The sequence below is a fragment of the Microtus oregoni genome, unplaced genomic scaffold (genome assembly GCF_018167655.1).
Source record: "Microtus oregoni isolate MIOR12 unplaced genomic scaffold, Mior012 000027F_ref0000203, whole genome shotgun sequence".
NCBI classification, from domain to species: Eukaryota; Metazoa; Chordata; class Mammalia; order Rodentia; family Cricetidae; genus Microtus; species Microtus oregoni.
In genome coordinates, this window is record NW_024543086.1 from 32,155,135 (window position 1) to 32,163,763 (window position 8,629).

Below are 8,629 nucleotides of genomic sequence, written 5' to 3' on the forward strand. Positions count from 1 at the left end.
TATCTTTTGCTTTATTGTCATGCAATAGCCTAAGTCATCCAGCTATATACTTATGGGTATAAAACTGTGTGTACCAGAACACTCCAAGCAAGAGAAAGGAAGTTCCATTCACATGGGACCTGATGTGTCTATGGGTGTGACAGCTTATTTCAGTGTCAACAGATGTCATTGACACTCATATCTGGAAGTAGAGCCAAATCAAGAGTTGAGAGGCTCCACCAAAGTTCAGACAAGTGAGGTGCTTTGTCCTGCACTTTAAAATGTTTGCTGATGCCTACTTTCTGGTTATATGGTTTTTCTATGAAAAATACATACAATAATTGCTCAATGATTATTATTTTTTTCTAGCCAGTAAGACAAAAGTAATAATAAAAAGAGCAGCAAGGTGTGTGGATTGGGGCCCTCTCTGGTGTGCACATCTTCCTGATCCATAACACAGCTGAGTGATGGACAGCCATGAAGAAAGAAGAGTGAGCCTGGAGGTGTGAGGCATTGGGAACAATTGACTGAGCCAGTGCCTGACTCCAAGGCTACTGACCACACCTAGACACCTTTCTTTCTTCCTCTTATCCCCATCTCTTTTTCTCTAACTCTCCTTTTCCTCTCTTCATTTTCTCTCTTCATCTCTTCCTGTCTCCCTCCCCTCTTCCCTTCTTCTCTTCCCTCTTCCCTTCCTCCCTTCTTTTCTTCTCTCCTCTTCCCTCTCCCAAATTTTCTTCCTTGTCTACCCCTTCCACATCACATTCCCTCCTTTTCCCTTCCTTCCCCTTCTTGGTACAGTCCCTTGTCTGGACAATTTCTTTAAGGCTAGTTCTGGCCACTTCATCAATTCTTCTTAAACCTTCTGGGGTCAGATTGGACTCCTTCTCCATCTTGGGAGAGTTGAGAAGGGGGAAAGAGAGCTTCCAAACAGAGATACATCATCCTGGTCCACCCCTAAGGCCAATGTCATATCTGCTTCTTAGGGACATCTCCTCTTGGTGCCTGGTTCCTCTTGGAGTCAGTTGGCACTTGGGTCAGTTATATAGGATTTTCTTAACATGGAACTTCCCAGGGATCGTGAAGGCTCTGTTGAGGCTTCTTAGAAGTCCATCTTCCTTCTTTCCTTCAGTGTTGATTCCAAGAGTCCTTCCTCAAGCCTCTTACACATATAAGCACTCTCTGGAGCTTCTCAAGGAATCTGGGACTCTCTCCCAGGGACCAGGGACCTCTGATCCCATCCTGTTCCACTCCCTGAGGTGTGCCAGGTGATTAGTCATGGCCACCACATGGATTAGTCATGTCACCACAGAGGAAGGCTGGTATTATACCTGGCCCCAAGAAAGGCTGAGCTCACCTGCACCATGCCATGTGGGACTGCTTGGTAGTACTGCCTGGGAACTCTTCACTCCCCGTCCAGAATAGAGAACATTTAAATGTCAAGAAGGACGTTTTAGAGTGCACTTGGATTTTGTTCTGTTTAGGTGTTTGGTTTTATTTATTTTTAAGGTAGATATTTATACTAATCCTTTAGAAGAAACAAATGGGTCCTCCAGGTAAAATGATCCCCTGTGACTTTTCCTCTAGCCATTTTCAGCTAGATGAGCAAGAAACTCATTTAAAGCCTTATTTATCAAGTGAATTAGAGATTAAGGAATTCTTGTGGTAACTCTTGCTGAAATGCTAGCTGTTAGAGGAAAACAGCCCAACAGAGCTGTGGGCTGGGCTCAAAGGATTTTAATGTCTTCTAGCCAAGTCTTAGTGGTTTCCTTTCCGGGAGAGGCACTGCAGTAAGAGGCTTGAGAACGGGGAAAATCCTCCTGTAGGTGGAAATTTACAAGGATGGACAGCAGCTTTTGGAAGTAGCAACTTTTCTGAGGACATGTGCAGCTTTTGCAAAGGTGGCACAGTGCAGGAGCAGGGGAGGGAGGACACTGTAGGTAAAGTGATTGCTGATTCAAAGGGATTAACCAGAATCCTGAGACTTTCACATTCTTCCTAGACTTACTGAGGAAGAAAATAGCCACCGATGTTATTGGTCATGCTGGAAAAGGAGTGGCTATTAGTTTTGAAGATGGCCCCTAGGAAGCATTTCATGGAGATCATTCCACTTGATCCTCACAAGAGCCCAGGAGACTGATGGGAAAGAAGAGGACAACAAGCTTCAGGAGGGGAGGATGGCCTGCCCAAGGCCACACAACTGGACCCAGACAGTGTGATGATGCCAGCTAGACTATGCACATCTATTCCCTATGTGTTAGACTGCAGACTCTGACTACCTTTCTCCCTTCCCAGAAATCAGGCCAGGCCCTCTGCAGCCTCTTTTTCTGGACAGAGTTAATAAAGTAAGCTGTGGTCTCATGAGTCTTACAAAAGAGTCCAGTTGGCACCCTCCTGCTGGCAGCTGTGAACTTTCCAACCTCCCTGATACCTAGAACAAGGACAGCCTTGAACTACAACTTGGCTTATCTAATGCCTTCCTGCCTTGTGATTCCTAGCACATAGGGCCGGGCTAGATAGCTCACATGGTACAAAACTTGTCCTTGTGTCCCTCAAAAACTGTAAGACTCAGAAATTCCCTTTGTCCTCTGGAATTGAAGGGAAGGTACACTCTCTTCAAAGTCCCAATTAGTGTGGTAGCCAGTGGCTATGATATGATATCTCTCCTGATATTTTGGGAATTAAAGGGTCTGTTCTCTTCAGAACCTCCCGTGATGCTGTACGGAGCTATGTCTCCTAACACTAGTCTGCTCTGAGATCTTAGTCAAGGCTGCTTGTCTATGATAGGCCTGTAACTCTCCTTAAAGTTCTGGGAAGGGTAATTCCCTATTGGTTCCTTTCTACATGCCTCTATTAACTTCTACCAGTGTGGTGGTTGGAATGAACTCCCAGATTCACAGAACAAAGACTTTTCCATGTTGGGTAAAGTTGATTTACCCTTCTTCTTCAAAATTTCTACAAGCTTTCCTAGCGTGTTACCCAGTAAGAGCTTTTCTTTCTTGTGCTGGGGGTAAGTTAGGTGGGGAAAGAACTTCTGTAGCCTACCAGAAGCCCTGGGTTTGATCCTCAACACTCTCTAAAAGTGTGATGGTCGAGACATATACAGACCTGTGCTATTTCATCTTCTACTTCAGAAGAGGAAGCTGGAGGACCAGGACTTCAGGCTCTTGCTTATTCTCACCTGGGTGGGCTGCCTGAAAGCCTGTCTCTGAACAGCAAAAGAACTTCCCTTTTTTGTTCCTGGGTCAGTTATACTTGTGAGATAGATAGATAGATAGATAGATAGATAGATAAACATGGTGTATCAGAGGCTCAGAAGGACAGTGTTTTGTGGCAATACCAACCTTGAACCCAGCAGACAATGTAGTGGCTGGGTCCCTGCCTGGAACCTCACTGCAGCACTGGATTTCTAGAATGCTCTTTTGTCTTAAGAAAAAATATTTTGAATTGTGTGTGTGTGTGTGTGTGTGTGCATGTGTGTGTGTGTACGCACACACATTTGCATAGGTGCACATGAGTGTAGGTGTCCTCAGAATTGAGGGATGTTCTCAGAATTGAGGAGTATCAGAACCCCTGGAACTGAGGTTAAAGACAGTTGTAAGTTGCCTGATGCATGTGCTATCTCTCTAGCTCTGTACAGTATTTTTCCAAACACATTTCTGAACCCCTGGATCTCTGGCTTCCCACTAGACCCCACAGGTGGAGCCCCCTCTTTCTGTATAAGCTCTGTATAAGGCTGAGTGAGAATCCCGATCACTGTGGGTTTTGGCGAATGGTCTTTCCACTGAGCTTTGATATCAACAACTATTCAAAGACAAAGTCAGGAATGAAGTGTATGCCTTTAACCCTAACGCTGGAGAGGCTTAATATACTTAATTATTTATCTCTTGGGATGATGACATGGTATCATCTCAAGATACCATGTATGAACAAGACTTAGCTTGGTACCCAGGACACACACTGAGTGACAGAAAGCCCCCCCCATCCTTCTCTCCTCTACTGTCCCTCTCTCTCTCTCTCTCTCTCTGGGACCAGCCTTCCTGGATTAGCAGTGTTTCTAGACAATAAGAATACTGGAGTAAAAACAGTCAGGGTCTCTACTCACATAGAGCTCACAGACTGGCTGAGTTAGGGTTTCTACTGTTGTTGTGAAGGTCATAACCAAAAGCTATAACCTCTTAGGTAGGAGAGGATTTATTTCATCCTACACTCCCTGGAGGCAAGAACTGATGCAATCAGTAGCCATGGAGGAATAAAGGAATAAGGCTTACTAGCTTGCCATGGATGGCTTGCTCAGTGTGCATTCTTATACTGCTGTAATTGTAAAAAAGCAGTACGAGAGAGAAAGACACCATGTGACAGAGCTCATGTGGCGTTTTTTTTTTTTTTTAAGGAAAAGGGTGGGAGTGGGAGGGGACTTGGCCTCTGGGGACAGGAGGGGCAGAAGAGAAGAAAAAGGAGGGGGGAGAGGGAGAGAGAGAGAGAGAGAGAGAGAGAGAGAGAGAGAGAGAGGTGGGCAAGGCCCACCTTTTAAAAAGAAGCATAGCAAATGTCAGGACCCCTAAGACAGGTCGGTACAGATGCCTGAATACCAATTTTCCTCCCTTTGTTTATTATATAGCTGTTGATTTAGAAAGCAGTAACAAGTGAGGCACAGATGAGGATGCTGTGTTCGTGAGACTACTTCCTGCAGACCTGGGGGTTGTTGTTCATCTTTGGGGGACCTGAGAGAGCTGGAGTGATGGCCACATCCTGGGTAGTTTGCCATTTCACTTTACTGTCCAGACTCTGGGTCAGGTGCTGCTTGGACATGGCGAAATGCTCTGGGGTGCTGCTCATTCTCACCACCTGGACACGTTTGGTAATCCTGCGCCTCCAGCTCTATGGCTAACAGTTGGTAGTCCTGCGCCTCCAGCTCTAACTAATTAGTTGTTTGATCAGAGATTTTTTTTAATGCACATTGGAGAAACATAGAAAAGAAATTGATGAAGCAGGGAGTGGTTGTTAAAGATAGGGGAACAAGGAGAGGGGTCAGGAAGGAAAGCATCCACTTCCATAGGGGTTCCCAATCCAGTAGAAAGCAGATTTTGAAGCAACGAAAAAGAAAGAAAGTGGAGAAATCTTTCTCTGTTCCCCAGCTGTCTGGTCCAAAGAATACCGAAGCCAGATTTGATTTAGAAGGAGTGGTCAGTGGGTCTCCAAAAGGCATCCCAATGGGATCGAGGAGGTGTATGACACAGCTCCCAAGGATGAGGTAGAGAAAGGAAATCCATAGGCCTGAATACACTGGCATCCCAGGGATCCAGGGAGGGTCAGACTGAGTGGTCACATAAGAACAGGGACCAAGGGCTCTGAGCCCTAGAGAGACATAGTCACCTGGTACCAGAACTTCAAGACAGCCAGAAAGTGAGGAAGGGACTATGCTTGAGAAAGGAAGTCTAGCATCCAGGGGAACGGTCAGAGGTGGATAACCCGGCCAGAGACCTAATTGCCAATATTGAATGGAAGGCAAAGCTGCCAGTGAACGAGAAAGCAGATTTGTTGCAGGTGGAAGAGAGCAGATCAAAAAGTAATATGTAAGGGATATTTGGGTCAGATCTTACTACAAAGGCAGATGAGTTTAGAAGCCCATAAGCTGGGCACTGAGTGCAAAAGTTGGACGTGTAGACGATGCCAAAGTTCCCATGTGTGAGGCAGATAAGTGAGACCCAAAGATCTGTAATTCGTAGTGTCCCCGGAATTCAGAGAGTTGTGTGAGATATCCTTCTGTATATGTGTTGCTTTTATTGGTTGATGAATAAAGCTGTTTGGGCCAATGGCTTAGCAGAGTAAAGCCACGGAAGAGATATATATAGAGAGAGTAGGCAAAGGAAAAAGAAACCAAAAAATCTTACCAGTAGGCCACAGTATTGTGACAATACACAGATTAAAAGAAATGGGTTAATTTAAGATGCAAGAGTTAATTAGAAGCCTGAACTAATAGGCCAGATAGTGTAATTAATATAGTTTCTCTGGGGTTATTCGGGTCTGGGCAGTCAGGGAACAAATGAGCAGTCTCTGTTTACAAGAGAGGGTCAATTTTGAGAAGGCACAGGCTGCTTTGTGTTTTCTTCGTCAAACTTACAGATCAGGGGCAAAAGGCTCTGAGCCTGAGAGAGCCTGGTTGCCTGGTACTAGAACTTGACAAGACCAAAAGGTGAGAAACCACACTGAAGAGACGAATACTCACTCATGAAAAATGGCCAGAGGTGGAGAAAAGGGGGCTTACCAGTCATGCCAGTGTTAGATCCAGTTGGAGAAGCAAGGATGTCTTATGTGGACCAGGTTCCAGGGTCCTGGTGTGTCTCAAACTACTGGCTGGTGGGAGGAAGTGCCAAGAGAGTCTTTCCTGGTCAGGAAACCAATGTTGTAATTTACCAAAAAGTGGAATGAGAGAAAAAGATGTGGAGGCTTATTTTTTTTTAATATTAAGGGAGAGGGAATGAAAAAGGGTGGGAGGGGAGAGGGGAGACCGGCATCTGGGAACAGGAGCCGCAGAGAGGGAGAAAGAGGGAAAGAGGGAGAAACAGAGAGACAGGCAGAGAAAATGCAGGGAGAGATAAAGAAAGAAATGGAAGGTGGGGGAGGCCCATCTGTTAAAAGGGAACATGGTGAATGTGCACAGAAGGTGCTCTTAGTGGGCTGCAACTGAGAACGTATTCTGTCGGCCCCAAGAGCAGGCCAGTGCAAATGCCTGAATACTAACGTATACCACACAGGGATGCCTGTCTAGGAGTACACAATGAGCTGGTCCTATCACATCAATTAAGAAAATGCCTCCACAGGCTGGCCAAATTGGTGTGGAAAGTTTCTCAATTGAGTTTTTTCCTCCCAAGTGACTATAACTTGTGTCAAGTTGGCATAAAAGGTCAGCATTGTGGGAGGGAGGTAGTAATACATCCAAGATATCAGTTCAAACTGATGTGCTAATAAACTTTGCAGAGGAATTGGAAATGTAGCTCAGAGGCAGAGCACTTTCCTTAAATGCACTGTCCTGCGTTCCTTAATCGAGAATGTAAACAAAGAAACTAAATAAATAAATAAATAAACAAACTGGAGCTGAGAAGATGGGGCTGTGGTTAAGAACAGTCTGTCCTCTTGCAGAAAACCATCATTCAGTGCTTGTACCTCAGGGCAGCTCACAAATGCCTGTCTCAAATAACAAAACAAAAACAACAATAACAAAAGCCACAGAAACAAAACCAAGTTCCTTTCTAGATTTCACCTAACAGAGGCAAAGGAGAATGGAATGCTGGAGGCCTTTGAGTCCTTGGCTTGTGACTAAAGGCGCCTTTGCCACCAGATGTGTTAGAGACAGGAAACAAATTAGGTTGATTTGAATTTCTGTATCTTGAACTCAAGATTCCTTCAACACCCCCCACCCCCCACCCCGGTTTTCTGTGTAGCTCTGGCTGTCCTGGAACTCACTCTGAAGATTAGGCTATCCTTGAACTTAGATAGTCCCCCTGCCTCTCCCTCCCCAGTGCAGGGATTAAAGAGTGGCACCCAAAATTCTTAACAGCTGTTGCCATTTGGATGCCTCCAGCACATCTCTGGGCCTCTCTATGTTTTCCCTCCCTCCCTCCCTTTACCTAAATGTGTTCAATATTGTCTGTTTATTGCTTCTCTTGAACAGATGTTAAATTAAATTTGAGGCTCAAATATAAACAGCACATTTATAAGAACTAGCCATTCCCCGGGCAAAAATGACAGACACAAACATGGGTCTAATGATGAACTAAAGTGCATAGAAATTAAATGACAGCTTATGGAAAGATTGGAGTTTGGCCTTTGATCCTGGCACCCACATGGTGGAAGAAGAGAATTGTCTCCAGAAAATTGTCCTCTGACTTCCATACACAGGCTAAGGCATGTGCAACACAATTAAATTATAAATGTTTTACAAGTCTGAATATTATATTCTTAAGTAATTCATACAAACCAAAGGTCTCCTTCAACGCCTTACAGAGGATGAATGGACCTTGGACATATCTGGGCAGAATGATCATGCCAAATCTGCACTTCATTGTCTGATTTATCTTCATTTCTTCTTTTTCTCCTGATCCTCCTGCCTCCAACTTCTAAGTTCTGGAATTAGAGGCATGTACCACCATGCCCACCTCATTCCTTTCTTTATTCCTCTACCAAAATAAAGCAAAACTTTGGTTAGATCAGCTGGCCAGCCCTTCCTTCCTTCCTTCCTTCCTTCCTTCCTTTCTTCCTTCTTTCCTCCCTCCCTCCCTCCCTCCCTTCCTCCCTCCCTCCTTTCTTCCTTCTGCTTTTGCTTTCTTTCTTCCTTTTTCTCTATATAACAGTCTTTCTGTTAAAAACATTGATTATCATTGGGTGTCCAAATATTTGGTGGACTCAAGGCTCAATGTCTTGCCTGTGCCCACAGCTATCTCCCTCTACACTTCCATGGCTTGCCCCAGCTTGTCTCTATGGGAACTAAGCAGAGCAGAGAAACAGGTCCCTCCAGACAGTCAATTTTAAATAAACATCTCCCTTCCTGAGAAGACACTCCCAGTACCATGGCAGCACAGGAGAAGCTTCAGTCACTTACTTCCTATCCAATGGAGCATTTATTTAAGGCACTAACTGCACGTAAATA